Below are 14,869 nucleotides of genomic sequence, written 5' to 3' on the forward strand. Positions count from 1 at the left end.
TCTCCTTTCTTCCCCCTGCCGTCATTAGTTTCCTTGTGCGTGCGCACTGCACCTACCATGCTCGTTCTAATATCAAGTAAATTGCTACGGTGCCATGTCTCACATTTGCGAATAAACCTGAGGACCATAATTCAAGTCGTGCGTATCGTCGAAAGAATCATCTGCAAAAAAATGGGTGCAACACGAGGACTTCCTAAGAAAATGGGTGAAATATAAGGACTTCGCAGGAGGTCACCCATCCTAGTGCTACTCTCGCCCAAGCACCCTTAACTTGCAGAGTTCTGATTGAATCCGTTGCATTGGTGCTGGGATGATTGCTCATGTTTCATTTTGCGCTGCAAATACATACACTTTTTCTCCCTCCATCCCCCCTCCCGTCATTTGTTTCCTTGTGTGTGCACTCTGCATCTCTCCTTCTCGTTCTAATATCGATTAAAATTCCCCTGCTTCTTGACTCACATTTGCGTATAAACCAGTGGACTCTAGTTCCAGTCGCGCGTAACGTCGAACGACCCGTCTGAAAAAAAAATTAGTGCAACACAAGGAATTCCCAGGAGGTCACCCATCCGAGTACTACTCTCGCCCAAGCACACTTAAGTGTGGAGATCTGATGGGATCCGGTACATTAGTGCTCATATGATCACACCTGTTTAATTTTGCGCTCCAAATACATAAACTCCTTCTCCTTTTTTCCCCCTCCCGTCATTTGTTTCCTTGTGCGTTCACACTTCACCTCTCATTCTCGTTCTAATATCGATTAAAATGCCCCTGCTTCTTGACTCATATTTGCGTATAAACCAGCGGACCCTAGTTCCAGATGCGCGTAACGTCGAACGACCCGTCTGAAAAAAAATTGGTGCGACACGAGGACTTCCCAGGAGGTCACCCATCCGAGTGCTAATCTCGCCCAAGCACACTTCACTGCGGAGTTCTGATGGGATCCGGTGCATTAATGCTGGTATGATCGCAACTGTTTAATTTTGCGCTACAAATACATAAACTCATTCCCCTTTCTTCCCCCTCCCGTCATTTGTTTTTTTGTGCGTGCGCACTGCACCTCTCGTTCTCGTTCAAATATCAAGTAAAATGCCACAGCGCCGTGACTCACATTTTTGTGCGCGCGTAACGTCGAACGGCACATCTGTTTAATTTCGCACTGCAAATACATAAACTCATTCCCCTTTCTTCCCCCTCCCGTCATTTGTTTCCTTGTGCGTGCACACTGCACCTCCCGTTCTCGTTCTAATATCAAGTAAAATGCTACAGCGCCGTGAATCACATTTGCGAATAAACCTGAGGACCATAATTCAAGTCGCGCGTAATGTCGAAAGAATCATCTGCAAAAAAGTGGGTGCAACACGAGGACTTCACAAGAAAATGGGTGAAATATAAGGACTTGGCAGGAGGTAACCCATGCTAGTAGTACTCTCGCCCAAGCACCCTTACCTACGGAGTTCTGATAGAATCCGTTGAATTAGTGCTGGTATGATCGCACCTGTTTCATTTCGTGCTGAAAATACATACACTCCTTCTCCTTCTCTCCCCCTCCCATAAATTGTTTCCTTGTGCGTTCACACTGCACCTCTCCTTCTCGTTCTAATATCGATTAAAATGCCCCTGCTTCTTAACTCACATTTGCGTATAAACCAGCGGACCCTAGTTCCAGTCGCGCGTAATGTCGAACGACCCGTCTGAAAAAAAATTTGTGCGACACGAGGACTTCCCAGGAGGTCACCCATCCGAGTACTACTCTCGCCCAAGCACACTTAACTGCGGAGGTGCGATCATACCAGCACTAATGCACCGGATCCCATCAGAACTCCGCAGTGAATTGTGCTTAGGCGAGATTAGCACTCGGATGGGTGACCTCTTGGGAAGTCCTCGTGTCGCACTAATTTTTTTTCAGACGGGTCGTTCGACGGTACGCGTGTCTGGAACTAGGGTCCGCTGGTTTATAAGCAAATGTGAGTCAAGAAGTAGGGGCATTTTAATCGATATTAGAACGAGAATGAGAGGTGAAGTGTGAACGCACAAGGAAACAAATGACGGGAGGGGGAAGAAAGGAGAAGGAGTGTATGCATTTGCAGCGCGAAATTAAACAGGTGCGATCATACCAGCACTAATGCAACGGATTCTATCAGAACTCCGTAGGTAAGGGTGCTTGGGCGAGAGTAGTACTAGCATGGGTTACCTCCTGCGAAGTCCTTATATTTCACCCATTTTCTTGTGAAGTCCTCGTGTTGCACCCATTTTTTTGCAGATGATTCTTTCGACGTTACGCGCGACTTGATTTATGGTCTGCAGGTTTATTCTCAAATGTGAGTCACGGCGCCGTGGCATTTTATTTGATATTAGAACGAGTACGGGAGGTGCAGTGCGCACGCACAAGGAAATAAATGACGGGAGGAGGAAGAAAAGATTAGGAGTGTATGTATTTGAAGCGTAAAATTAAATAAGTGGCATCATACCAGCACTAATGCACTGGATCCCATCAGAACTCTGCAGTTAAGTGTGCTTGGGCGAAAGTAGTACTCGGATGGGTGACCTCTTGAGAAGTCCCCGTATCGCAACAATTTTTTTTCAAATGGAAGGAGAAAGAGTGTATGTATTTGCAGTGCAGAATGAAACATGAGGGATCATACCAGCACTAATGCAACGGATTCTATCAGAACTCCGCAGTTAAGGGTGCTTGGGCGAGAAAAGTACTCGGATGGGTGACCTCCTGCGAAGTCCTTATATTTCACCCAATTTCTTGGGAGGTCCTCGTGTTGCACCCATTTTTCTGCAGATGATTCTTTCGACGTTACGCGCGACTTGATTTATGGTCCGCAGGTTTATTCGCAAATGTGAGTCACGGCGCCGTGGCATTTTATTTGATATTAGAACGAGTACGGGAGGTGCAGTGCGCACGCACAAGGAAATAAATGACGGGAGGAGGAAGAAAAGATTAGGAGTGTATGTATTTGAAGCGCAAAATTAAACAAGTGGCATCATACCAGCACTAATGCACTGGATCCCATTAGAACTCTGCAGTTAAGTGTGCTTGGGCGAAAGTAGTACTCGGATGGGTGACCTCTTGAGAAGTCCCCGTATCGCAACAATTTTTTTTCAGATAGGTCGTTCGACATTATGCGCGACAGGAACTATGGTTCGCTGGTTTATACGCAAATGTGAGTCAAGAATCAGGGGCATTTTAATCGATATTAGAACGAGAAGGAGCGGTGCGGTGTGAACGCACAAGGAAACAAATGATGGGAGGGGGGGAGGGAAGAAGGAGTGTATGTATTTTCAGCATGAAATTAAACAGGTGCGGTCACACCAGCACAAATCCATCGGATCCCATCAGAACTCCGCAGTTAAGTGTGCTTTGGCGAAAGTAGTACAATGATGGGTTACCTCCTCGGAAGTTCTCGTATTGCACCCATTTTCTTTTTTTTAGATGTGCAGTTCGACGTTACGCGCGACTTTAATTATGGTCCGCAGATTTATTCGCAAATGTGAGTCACGGCACCGTGGCATTTTACTTGATATTTGAACGAGAACGAGAGGTGCAGTGCGCACGCACAAGGAAAGAAATGACGGGAGGGGGAAGAAAGGAGAAGGAGTTTATGTATTTGTAGCGTTGAATTAAACGGGTGCGATCATACCAGCCCTAATGCACCGGATCCTATCAGAACTCCGCAGATAAGTGTGCTTGGGCGAGAGTAGTACTCGGATGGGTGACCTCCTGGGAAGTCCTCGTGTCGCACCAATTTTTTTTCAGACGGGTCGTTCAACGTTACGCGCGACTGGAACTAGGGTCCGCTGGTTTATACGCAAATGTGGGTCAAGAAGCAGTGGCATTTTAATCGATATTAGAACGAGAAGGAGAGATGCAGAGTGCACATACAAGGAAACAAATGACGGGAGGGGGGATGGATGGAGAAAAAGTGTATGTATTTGCAGCGCATAATGAAACATGAGCAATCATACCAGCACCAATGCAACGGATTCTATCAGAACTCCGCAAGTTAAGGGTGCTTGGGCGAGAGTAGCACTAGGATGGGTGACCTCCTGCGAAGTCCTTATATTTCACCAATTTTCTTAGGAAGTCCTCGTGTTGCACCCATTTTTTTGCAGATGATTGTTTCGACAATACGCGCGACTTGAATTATGGTCCTCAGGTTTATTCGCAAATGTGAGTCACGGCACCGTAACATTTTACTTGATATTAGAACGAGCACGGAAGGTGCCGTGGCATTTTACATGATATTAGAACGAGAAAGGGAGGTGAAGTGCGCACGCACAAGGAAACAAATGACGGGAGGGGGAAGAAAGGGGAATGAGTTTATGTATTTGCAGCGCGAAATTAAACAGGTGCGATCATACCAGCACTAATGCACCGGATCCCATCAGAACTCCGCAGTTATGTGTGCTTGGGCGAGATTAGTACTCGTATGGGTGACCTCCTGGGAAGAACTCGTGTCGCACCAATTTTTTTTCAGATGGGTCGTTCGACGTTACGCACGTCTGGAACTAGGGTCCGCTGGTTTATACACAAATGTGAGTCAAGAAGCAGGGGCATTTTAATCGATATTAGAACGAAAATGAGAGGTGAAGTGTGAACGCACAAGGAAACAAATGACGGGAGGGGGAAGAAAGGAGAAAGAGTGTATGTATTTGCAGCGTGAAATTAAACAGGTGCGATCATACCAGCACTAAAGCTCCATATCCCATCAGAACTCCGCAGTTAAGTGTGCTTGGGCGGGAGTAGTACTCGAATGGGTGACCACTTGGGAAGCCCTCGTGTTGCACCAATTTTTTTTCGGATGGGTTGTTCGACGTTACGCGCGAATGGAATTATAAACTGCTGGTTCATTTGCAAAGGTGAGTCACGGTGCCGGGGCATATTACTTGATATTAGAACGAGAAAGAGAGTGCAGAGTGCACGCACAAGGAAACAAATGATGGGAGGGGGGATGGGAGGAGAAAGAGTGTATGTATTTGCAGTGCAGAATGAAACATGAGGGATCATACCAGCACTAATGCAACGGATTCTATCAGAACTCCGCAGTTAAGGGTGCTTGGGCGAGAAAAGTACTCGGATGGGTGACCTCCTGCGAAGTCCTTATATTTCACCCATTTTCTTAGGAGGTCCTCGTGTTGCACCCATCTATTTGCAGATGATTCTTTCGACGTTACGCGTGACTTGATTTATGGTCCGCAGGTTTATTCGCAAATGTGAGTCACGGCACCGTGCTATTTTAATTGATATTAAAACGAGCACGGGAGGTGCAGTGCGCACGCACAAGGAAACAAATGACGGGAGGGGGAAGAAAGGAGAAGGAGTTTATGTATTTGCAGCGCGGAATTAAATGGGTGCGATCATACCAGCACTAATACACTGGATCCCATCAGAACTCTGCAGTTAAGTGTGCTTGGGCGAGAGTAGTTATCGGATTGGTGACCACCTGGGAAGTCCTTGTGTCGCACCAATTTTTTTTCAGACGGGTCGTTCGACGTAATGCGCGACTGGAACTATGGTCCGCTGGTTTATACACAAATGTGAGTCAAGAATCAGGGGCATTTTAATCGATATTAGAACGAGAATGAGAGGTGCAGTGTGAACGCACAAGGAAACAAATGATGGGAGGGGGGGAGGGAAGAAGGAGTGTACGTATTTTCAGCACGAAATTAAACAGGTGCGATCACACCAGCACAAATGCACCGGATCCCATCAGAACTCTGCAGTTAAGTGTGCTTTGGCGAAAGTAGTACAATGATGGGTTACCTCCTGGGAAGTTCTCGTGTTGCACCCATTTTCTTTTTTTCAGATGTGCCGTTCGACGTCACGCGCGACTTGAATTATGGTCCGCAGATTTATTCGCAAATGTGAGTCACGGCGCCGTGGCATTTTACTTGATATTTGAACGAGAACAAGAGGTGCAGTGCGCACGCACAAGGAAACAAATGACGGGAGGGCGAAGAAAGGAGAAGGAGTGTATGTATTTGCAGCGCGAAATGAAACAGGTGCGATCATACCAGCACTAATGCAACGGATTCTATCAGAACTCTGTAGGTAAGGGTGCTTGGGCGAGAGTAGTACTAGCATGGGTTACCTCCTGCGAAGTCCTTATATTTCACCAATTTTCTTGCGAAGTCCTCGTGTTGCACCCATTTTCTTTTTTTCAGATGTGCCGTTCGACGTTACGCGCGACTTTAATTATGGTCTGCAGATTTATTCGCAAATGTGAGTCACGGCGCCGTGGCATTTTACTTGATATTTGAACGAGAACGACAGGTGCAGTTCGCACGCACAAAAAAGCAAATGACGGGAGGGGGAAGAAAGGGGAATGAGTTTATGTATTAGCAGCGCAAAATTAAACAGTTGCGATCGTACCAGCACTAATGCACCGGATCCCATCAGAACTCCGCAGTTAAGTGTGCTTGGGCGAGATTAGTACTCGGATGGGTGACCTCCTGTGAAGTCCTCTTGTCACACTAATTTTTTTTTCAGACGGGTCGTTCGACGTTACGCGCGTCTGGAACTATGGTCCGCTGGTTTATACGCAAATGTGAGTCATGAAGCAGGGGCATTTTAGTCGATATTAGAACGAGAATGAGAGGTGAAGTGTGAACGCAAAGGATACAAAAGATCGGATGGGAAGAAAGGAGAAGGAGTGTATGTATTTGCAGCGCAAAATTAAACAGGTGCGATCATACTAGCACTAAAGCTTCGGATCCCATCAGAACTCTGCAGTTAAGTGTGCTTGGGCGAGAGTAGTGCTCGAATGGGCGACCACTTGGGAAGCCCTCGTGTTGCACCTATTTTTTTTCGGATGGGTTGTTCGACATTACGCGCGAATGGAATTATAAACCGCTGGTTCATTTGCAAAGGTGAGTCACGGTGCCGGGGCATATTACTTGATATTAGAACGAGAAAGAGAGATGTAGAGTGCACGCACAAGGAAACAAATGACGGGAGGGGGGATGGAAGGAGAAAGAGTGTATGTATTTCCAGTGCAGAATGAAACATGAGGGATCATACCAGCACTAATGCAACGGATTCTATCAGAACTCCGCAGTTAAGGGTGCTTGGGCGAGAAAAGTACTCGGATGGGCGACCTCCTGCGAAGTCCTTATATTTCACCCATTTTCTTGGGAGGTCCTCGTGTTGAACCCATCTTTTTGTAGATGATTCTTTCGACGTTACGCGTGACTTGATTTACGGTCCGCAGGTTTATTCACAATTGTGAGTCACGGCGTCGTGGCATTTTACTTGATATTAGAACGAGTACGGGAGGTGCAGTGCGCACGCACAAGGAAACAAATGACGGGAGGAGGAAGAAAAGAGAAGGAGTGTATGTATTTGAAGCACAAAATTAAACAAGTGGCATCATACCAGCACTAATGCACTGGATCCCATCAGAACTCTGCAGTTAAGTGTGCTTGGGCGAGAGTAGTACTTGGATGGGTGACCTCTTGGGAAGTCCTCGTATCGCAACAATTTTTTTTCAGATGAGTCATTCGACGTTATGCACGACGGGAACTATGGTCCGCTGGTTTATACGCAAATGTGAGTCAAGAATCAGGGACATTTTAATCGATATTAGAACGAGAAGGAGAGGTGCAGTGTGAACGCACAAGGAAACAAATGATGGGAGGGGGGGAGGGAAGAAGGAGTGTATGTATTTTCAGCACGAAATTAAACAGGTGCGGTCACACCAGCACAAATGCACCGGATCCCATCAGAACTCCGCAGTTAAGTGTGCTTTGGCGAAAGTAGTACAATGATGGGTTACCTCCTTGGATGTTCTCGTGTTGCACCCATTTTCTTTTTTTTCAGATGTGCCGTTCGACCTTACGCGCGACTTTAATTATGGTCCGCAGATTTATTTGCAAATGTGAGTCACGGCACCGTGGCATTATACTTGATATTTGAGGGAGAACGAGAGGTGCAGTGCGCACGCACAAGGAAACAAATGATGGGAGGGGGAAGAAAGGAGAAGGAGTTTATGTATTTGTAGCGCGAAATTAAACAGGTGCGATCATACCAGCACTAATGCACCGGATCCCATCAGAACTCCGCAGTTAAATGTGCTTGGGCGAGAGTAGTACTCGAATGAGTTACCTCTTGGGAAGTCCTCGTGTCGCACTAATTTTTTTTTTCAGACGGGTCGTTCGACGTTACGCGTGACTGGAACTAGGGTCCACTGATTTATACGCAAATGTGAGTCAAGAAGCAGGGGCATTTTAATCGATATTAGAACGAGAAAGAGAGATGCAGAGTGCACGCACAAGGAAACAAATGACGGGAGGGGGGATGGAGGGAGAAAAAGTATATGTATTTGCAGCGTGGTATTAGACGGGTGCGATCATACCAGCATTAATGCACCGGATCCCATCAGAACTCCGTAGTTAAGTGTGCTTGGGCGAGAGTAGTACTCGGATGGGTGACCTCCTGGGAACTTCTCGTGTTGCACCAATTTTTTTTCAGACAGGTTGTTCGACGTTACGCGCGACGGGAACTAGGGTCCGCTGGTTTATACGCAAATGTGAGTCAAGAAGCAGGGGCATTTTAATCGATATTAGAATGAGAAGGAGAGGTGCAATGTGAACGCATAAGGAAACAATTGATGGGAGGGGGAGGGAAGGAGAAAGAGTGTATGTATTTTCAGCACAAAATGAAATAGGTGTGATCATACCAGCATTAATGCACCGGATCCCATCAGAACTCCGCAGTTAAGTGTGCTTTGGCGAGAGTAGTACTCGGATGGGTGACCTCCTGGGAAGTCCTTGTGTCGCAAAAATTTTTTTTCAGACGGGTCGTTCGACGTTACGCAGGACTGGAACTAGGGTCCACTGGTTTATACGCAAATGTGAGTCAAGAAGTAGGGGCATTTTAATCGATATTAGAACGAAAAAGAGAGGTGCAGTGTGAACGCACAAGGAAACAATTGATGGGAGGGGGAGGGAAGGAGAAGGAGTGTATGTATTTTCAGCACGAAATGAAACAGGCGCGGTCATACCAGCACTAATGCAACGGATTCTATCAGAACTCCGTAGGTAAGGGTTCTTGGGCGAGAGTAGTACTAGCATGGGTTACCTCCTGCGAAGTCCTTATATTTCACTCATTTTCTTGTGATGTCCTCGTGTTGCTCCCACTTTAATCGATATTAGAACGAGAAAGAGATGTGCAGTGTGAACGCACAAGGAAACAATTGATGGGTGGGGGAGGGAAGGAGAAGGAGTGGATGTATTTTCAGCACGAAAAGAAACAGGTGCGATCATACCAGCACTAATGCAACGGATTCTATCAGAACTCCGTAGGTAAGGGTGCTTGGGCGAGAGTAGTACTAGCATGGGTTACCTCCTGCGAAGTCCTTATATTTCACCCATTTTCTTGTGAAGTCCTCGTGTTGCACCCATTTTTTTGCAGATGATTCTTTCGATGTTACGCGCGACTTGAATTATGGTCCTCAGGTTTATTCGCAAATGTGAGTCACGGCGCTTTAGCATTTTACTTGATATTATAACGAGAACGGGAGATGCAGTGCGCACGCACAAGAAAACAAATGACGGGAGGGGGAAGAAAGGGGAATGAGTTTATGTATTTGCATCGCAAAATTAAACAGGTGCGATCATACCAGCACTAATGTACCGGATCCCATCAGAACTCCGCAGTGAAGTGTGCTTAGGCGAGATTAGTACTCGGATGGGTGACCTCCTGGGAAGTCCTCGTGTCGCACCAATTTTTTTTCAGACGTGTCATTCGACGTTACGCTCGTCTGGAACTAGGGTCCGCTGGTTTATACGCAAATGTGAGTCAAGAAGCAGGGGCATTTTAATCGATATTAGAACGAGAATGAGAGGTGAAGTGTGAACGCACAAGGAAACAAATGATGGGAGGTGGAAGAAAGGAGAATGAGTGTATGCATTTGCAGCGCGAAATTAAAAAGGTGCAATCATACCAGCACTAAAGCTCCGGATCCCATCAGAACTCCGCAGTTAAGTGTGCTTGGGCGAGGGTAGTACTCGGATGGGTGACCACTTGGGAAGCCCTCGTGTTGCACCAATTTTTTTTCGGATAGGTTGTTCGACGTTACGCGCGAATGGAATTATAAACTGCTGGTTCATTTGCAAAGGTGAGTCACGGTGCCAGGGCATATTACTTGATATTAGAACGAGAAAGAGAGATGCAGAGTGCACGCACAAGGAAACAAATGATGGGAGGGGGGATGAAAGGAGAAAGAGTGTATGTATTTGCAGTGCAGAATGAAACATGAGGGATCATACCAGCACTAATGCAACGGATTCTATCAGAACTCCGTAGTTAAGGGTGCTTGGGCGAGAAAAGTACTCGGATGGGTGACCTCCTGCGAAGTTCTTATATTTCACCCATTTTCTTGGGAGGTTCTCGTGTTTCACCCATCTTTTTGCAGATGATTCTTTCGACGTTACGCGCGACTTGATTTATGGTCCGCAGGTTTATTCGCAAATGTGAGTCACGGCACCGTGGCATTTTACTTGATATTAGAACGAGTACGGGAGGTGCAGTGCGCACGCACAAGGAAACAAATGATGGGATGAGGAAGAAAATAGAATGAGTGTATATATTTGAAGCGCAAAATTAAACTAGTGGCATCATACCAGCACTACTGCACTGGATCCCATTAGAACTCTGCAGTTAAGTGTGCTTGGGCGAGAATAGTACTCGGATGGGTGACCTCTTGGGAAGTCATCGTATCGCAACAATTTTTTTTCAGATGGGTCGTTCGACGTTAAGCGCGACTGGAACTTTGGTCCGCTGGTTTATACGCAAATGTGAGTCAAGAATCAGGGGCATTTTAATCGATATTAGAACGAGAAGGAGAGGTGCAGTGTGAACGCACAAGGAAACAAATGATGGGAGGGGGGGAGGGAAGAAGGAGTGTATGTATTTTCAGCACAAAATTAAATAGGTGGGGTCACACCAGCACAAATGCACCGGATCCCATCAGAACTCCGCAGTTAAGTGTGGTTTGGTGAAAGTAGTACAATGATGGGTTACCTCCTGGGAAGTTCTCGTGTTGCACCCATTTTCTTTTTTTCAGATGTGCCGTTTGACGTTACGCGCGACTTTAATTATGGTCGGCAGATTTATTCGCAAATGTTAGTCACGACGCCGTGGCATTTTACTTGATATTTGAACGAGAACGAGAGGTGCAATGCGCACGCACAAGGAAACAAATGACAGGAGGGGGAAAAAAGGAGAAGGAGTTTATTAATTTGCAGCGCAAAATTAAAAAGGTGTGATCATACCAGCACTAATGCACCGGATCCCATCAGAACTCCGCAGTTAAGTGTGCTTGGGCGAGAGTTGTGCCCGGATGGGTGACCTCTTGGGAATTCCTCGTGTCGCACTAATTTTTTTTTCAGACGGGTCGTTCGACGTTACGCGCGACTGGAACTAGGGTCCACTGGTTTATACGCAAATGTGAGTCAAGAAGCAGGGGCATTTTAATCGATATTAGAACGAGAAGGAGAGATGCAGAGTGCACGCACAAGGAAACAAATGACGGTAGGGGGGATGGAGGGAGAAAAAGTGTATGTATTTGCAGCGCAGAATGAAACATGAGCAATCATACCAGCACCAATGCAACGGATTCTATCAGAACTCCGCAAGTTAAAGGTGCTTGGGCGAGAGAAGCACTAGGATGGGTGACCTCCTGCGAAGTCCTTATATTTCACCCATTTTCTTAGGAAGTCCTCGTGTTGCACCGATTTTTTTGCAGATGATTCTTTCGACTATACGCGCGACTTGAATTATGGTCCTCAGGTTTATTCGCAAATGTGAGTCACGGCACCGTACATTTTACTTGATATTAGAACGAGCACGGTAGGTGCAGTGCGCACGCACAAGGAAATAAATGACGGCAGGGGGAAGAAAGGAGAAGGAGTTTATGTATTTGCAGCGCGAAATTAAACAGGTGCGATCATACCGGCACTAATGCACCGGATCCCATCAGAACTCCGCAGTTAAGTGTGCATGTGCGAGAGTAGTACTCGGATGGGTGACCTCTTGGGAAGTCCTCCTATCGCACCAATTTTTTTCAGACAGGTCGTTCGACGCTACGCGCGACTGGAACTAGGGTCCGCTGGTTTATACGCAAATGTGAGTCAAGAAGCAGGGGCATTTTAATCGATATTAGAACGAGAAGGAGAGGTGCAGTGTGAACGCACAAGGAAACAATTGATGGGAGGGGGAGGGAAGGAGAAGGAGTGTATGTATTTTCAGCACGAAATGAAACAGGTGCGACCATACCAGCACTAATGCAATGGATTCTATCAGAACTCCGTAGGTAAGGGTGCTTGGGCGAGAGTAGTACAAGCATGGGTTACCTCCTGCGAAGTCCTTATATTTCACCCATTTTCTTGTGAAGTCCTCATGTTGCACCCATTTTTTTGCAGATGATTCTTTCGACGATACGGGCGACTTGAATTATGGTCCTCAGGTTTATTCGCAAATGTGAGTCACGGTGCTGTAGCATTTTACTTGATATTAGAACGAGAACGGGAGGTGCAGTGCGCACGCACAAGGAAATAAATGACGGCAGGGGGAAGAAAGGAGAAGGAGTTTATGTATTTGCAGCGCGAAATTAAACAGGTGCGATCATACCGGCACTAATGCACCGGATCCCATCAGAACTCCGCAGTTAAGTGTGCATGTGCGAGAGTAGTACTCGGATGGGTGACCTCTTTGGAAGTCCTCCTATCGCACCAATTTTTTTCAGACAGGTCGTTCGACGCTACGCGCGACTGGAACTAGGGTCCGCTGGTTTATACGCAAATGTGAGTCAAGAAGCAGGGGCATTTTAATCGATATTAGAACGAGAAGGAGAGGTGCAGTGTGAACGCACAAGGAAACAATTGATGGGAGGGGGAGGGAAGGAGAAGGAGTGTATGTATTTTCAGCACGAAATGAAACAGGTGCGACCATACCAGCACTAATGCAATGGATTCTATCAGAACTCCGTAGGTAAGGGTGCTTGGGCGAGAGTAGTACAAGCATGGGTTACCTCCTGCGAAGTCCTTATATTTCACCCATTTTCTTGTGAAGTCCTCATGTTGCACCCATTTTTTTGCAGATGATTCTTTCGACGATACGGGCGACTTGAATTATGGTCCTCAGGTTTATTCGCAAATGTGAGTCACGGTGCTGTAGCATTTTACTTGATATTAGAACGAGAACGGGAGGTGCAGTGCGCACGTATAAGGAAAAAAATGAAGGGAGGGGGAAGAAAAGAGAATGGGTTTATGTATTTGCAGCGCAAAATTAAACAGGTGCGATCATACCAGCACTAATGCACCGGATCCCATCAGAACTCCGCAGTTAAGTGTGCTTTGGAGACATTAGTACTCGGACGGGTGACCTCCTCGGAAGTCCTCGTGTCGCACAAATTTTTTTTCTGACGGGTCGTTCGACGTTACGTGCGTCTGGAACTAGGGTCCACTGGTTTATACGCAAATGTGAGTCAAGAAGCAGGGGTATTTTAATCGATATTAAAACGAGAATGAGAGGTGAAGTGTGAACGCACAAGGAAACAAATAATGGGAGGGGGAAGAAAGGAGAAGGAGTGTATGTATTTACAGCGCGAAATTAAACAGGTGCGATCATACCAGCACTAATGCACCGGATCCGATCAGAACTCCGCGGTTATGTGTGCTTGTGCGAGTGTAGTACTTGGATGGGTGACCTCCTGGGAAGTCCTCGTATCGCACCAATTTTTTTCAGACAGGTCATTCGACGCTACGCACGACTGGAACTAGGGTCCGCTGGTTTATACGCAAAGGTGAGTCAAGAAGCAGGGGCATTTTAATCGATATTAGAACGAGAAGGAGAAGTGCAGTGTGAACGCACAAGGAAACAATTGATGGGAGGGGGAGGGAAGGAGAAGGAGTGTATGTATTTTCAGCACGGAATGAAACAGGTGCGATCATACCAGCACTAACGCAACGGATTCTATCAGAACTCCGTAGGTAAGGGTGCTTGGGCGAGAGTAGTACTAGCATGGGTTACCTCATGCGAAGTCCTTATATTTCACCCATTTTCTTGTGAAGTCCTCGTGTTGCACCCATTTTTTTGTAGATGATTCTTTCGACGATACGCGCGACTTGAATTATGGTCCTCAGGTTTATTCGCAAATGTGAGTCACGGCGCTGTAGCATTTTACTTGATTTAGAACGAGAACGGGAGGTGCAGTGCGCACGCACAATGAAAAAAATGACGGGAGAGGGAAGAAAGGAGAATGAGTTTATGTATTTGCAGCGCAAAATTAAACAGGTGCGATCATACCAGCACTAATGCACCGGATCCCATCAGAACTCCGCAGTGAAGTGTGCTTGGGCGAGATTAGTACTCGGATGGGTGACCTCCTGGGAAGTCCTCGTGTCGCACCAATTTTTTTTCAGACGGGTCGTTCGACGTTATGCGCGTCTGGAACTAGGGTCCGCTGGTTTATACGCAAATGTGAGTCAAGAAGCAGGGGCATTTTAATCGATATTAGAACGAGAATGAGAGGTGAAGTGTGAACGCACAAGGAAACAAATGACGGGAGGGGGAAGAAAGGAGAAGGAGTGTATGTATTTGCAGCGCGAAATTAAATAGGTGCGATCATACCAGCAGTAAGCTCCGGATCCCATCAGAACTCCGTAGTAAAGTGTGCTTGGGCGAGGGTAGTACTCGGATGGGTGACCACTTGGGAAGCCTTCGTGTTGCACCTATTTTTTTTCGGATGTGTTGTTCGACGTTACGCGCGAATGAAATTATAAACCGCTGGTTCATTTGCAAAGGTGAGTCACGGTGCCAGGGCATATTACTTGATATTAGAACGAGAAAGAGAGATGCAGA

At 46.5% G+C, this 14,869-nt stretch overlaps 3 non-coding genes and 26 pseudogenes across 3 annotated transcripts; 27 read left to right on the forward strand and 2 right to left on the reverse strand.

The window, feature by feature from the left end:
* Nucleotides 1-529: 529 nt before the first annotated feature.
* LOC148249940 (5S ribosomal RNA) lies at nt 530-648 on the reverse strand (annotated as a pseudogene).
* Nucleotides 649-853: 205 nt separating this feature from the next.
* LOC148249941 (5S ribosomal RNA) lies at nt 854-972 on the reverse strand (annotated as a pseudogene).
* An 804-nt stretch (nt 973-1,776) lies between these two features.
* Nucleotides 1,777-1,895, forward strand: LOC148249942 (5S ribosomal RNA; annotated as a pseudogene).
* Nucleotides 1,896-2,455: 560 nt separating this feature from the next.
* On the forward strand, nt 2,456-2,573 carry LOC148249943 (5S ribosomal RNA; annotated as a pseudogene).
* A 410-nt stretch (nt 2,574-2,983) lies between these two features.
* On the forward strand, nt 2,984-3,101 carry LOC148249944 (5S ribosomal RNA; annotated as a pseudogene).
* Nucleotides 3,102-3,305: 204 nt separating this feature from the next.
* On the forward strand, nt 3,306-3,424 carry LOC148249945 (5S ribosomal RNA; annotated as a pseudogene).
* Nucleotides 3,425-3,633: 209 nt separating this feature from the next.
* On the forward strand, nt 3,634-3,752 carry LOC148249946 (5S ribosomal RNA; annotated as a pseudogene).
* Nucleotides 3,753-4,354: 602 nt separating this feature from the next.
* LOC148249947 (5S ribosomal RNA) lies at nt 4,355-4,473 on the forward strand (annotated as a pseudogene).
* A 205-nt stretch (nt 4,474-4,678) lies between these two features.
* LOC148249948 (5S ribosomal RNA) lies at nt 4,679-4,797 on the forward strand (annotated as a pseudogene).
* A 559-nt stretch (nt 4,798-5,356) lies between these two features.
* Nucleotides 5,357-5,475, forward strand: LOC148249949 (5S ribosomal RNA; annotated as a pseudogene).
* Nucleotides 5,476-5,679: 204 nt separating this feature from the next.
* On the forward strand, nt 5,680-5,798 carry LOC148249950 (5S ribosomal RNA; annotated as a pseudogene).
* A 567-nt stretch (nt 5,799-6,365) lies between these two features.
* LOC148249951 (5S ribosomal RNA) lies at nt 6,366-6,484 on the forward strand (annotated as a pseudogene).
* Nucleotides 6,485-6,688: 204 nt separating this feature from the next.
* LOC148249952 (5S ribosomal RNA) lies at nt 6,689-6,807 on the forward strand (annotated as a pseudogene).
* A 561-nt stretch (nt 6,808-7,368) lies between these two features.
* On the forward strand, nt 7,369-7,486 carry LOC148249953 (5S ribosomal RNA; annotated as a pseudogene).
* A 204-nt stretch (nt 7,487-7,690) lies between these two features.
* On the forward strand, nt 7,691-7,809 carry LOC148249954 (5S ribosomal RNA; annotated as a pseudogene).
* A 210-nt stretch (nt 7,810-8,019) lies between these two features.
* Nucleotides 8,020-8,138, forward strand: LOC148249955 (5S ribosomal RNA; annotated as a pseudogene).
* A 208-nt stretch (nt 8,139-8,346) lies between these two features.
* On the forward strand, nt 8,347-8,465 carry LOC148249956 (5S ribosomal RNA). The gene has a single exon (XR_015815726.1). It is a non-coding gene; the product is annotated as a 5S ribosomal RNA (ribosomal RNA).
* A 205-nt stretch (nt 8,466-8,670) lies between these two features.
* LOC148249957 (5S ribosomal RNA) lies at nt 8,671-8,789 on the forward strand (annotated as a pseudogene).
* An 823-nt stretch (nt 8,790-9,612) lies between these two features.
* Nucleotides 9,613-9,731, forward strand: LOC148249958 (5S ribosomal RNA; annotated as a pseudogene).
* Nucleotides 9,732-9,936: 205 nt separating this feature from the next.
* On the forward strand, nt 9,937-10,055 carry LOC148249959 (5S ribosomal RNA). Its single transcript, XR_015815815.1, has one exon. It is a non-coding gene; the product is annotated as a 5S ribosomal RNA (ribosomal RNA).
* A 561-nt stretch (nt 10,056-10,616) lies between these two features.
* Nucleotides 10,617-10,734, forward strand: LOC148249960 (5S ribosomal RNA; annotated as a pseudogene).
* Nucleotides 10,735-10,938: 204 nt separating this feature from the next.
* Nucleotides 10,939-11,057, forward strand: LOC148249961 (5S ribosomal RNA; annotated as a pseudogene).
* A 209-nt stretch (nt 11,058-11,266) lies between these two features.
* LOC148249962 (5S ribosomal RNA) lies at nt 11,267-11,385 on the forward strand (annotated as a pseudogene).
* Nucleotides 11,386-11,946: 561 nt separating this feature from the next.
* Nucleotides 11,947-12,065, forward strand: LOC148249963 (5S ribosomal RNA; annotated as a pseudogene).
* A 558-nt stretch (nt 12,066-12,623) lies between these two features.
* On the forward strand, nt 12,624-12,742 carry LOC148249964 (5S ribosomal RNA; annotated as a pseudogene).
* Nucleotides 12,743-13,300: 558 nt separating this feature from the next.
* LOC148249965 (5S ribosomal RNA) lies at nt 13,301-13,419 on the forward strand (annotated as a pseudogene).
* A 205-nt stretch (nt 13,420-13,624) lies between these two features.
* LOC148249966 (5S ribosomal RNA) lies at nt 13,625-13,743 on the forward strand (annotated as a pseudogene).
* Nucleotides 13,744-14,300: 557 nt separating this feature from the next.
* On the forward strand, nt 14,301-14,419 carry LOC148249967 (5S ribosomal RNA). The gene has a single exon (XR_015815925.1). It is a non-coding gene; the product is annotated as a 5S ribosomal RNA (ribosomal RNA).
* A 205-nt stretch (nt 14,420-14,624) lies between these two features.
* LOC148249968 (5S ribosomal RNA) lies at nt 14,625-14,742 on the forward strand (annotated as a pseudogene).
* The last annotated feature ends 127 nt before the right edge of the window (nt 14,743-14,869 follow it).

This window comes from Carica papaya, chromosome 8 (genome assembly GCF_054855325.1).
Source record: "Carica papaya isolate Zhongbai chromosome 8, ASM5485532v1, whole genome shotgun sequence".
Taxonomy (NCBI): domain Eukaryota; kingdom Viridiplantae; phylum Streptophyta; class Magnoliopsida; order Brassicales; family Caricaceae; genus Carica; species Carica papaya.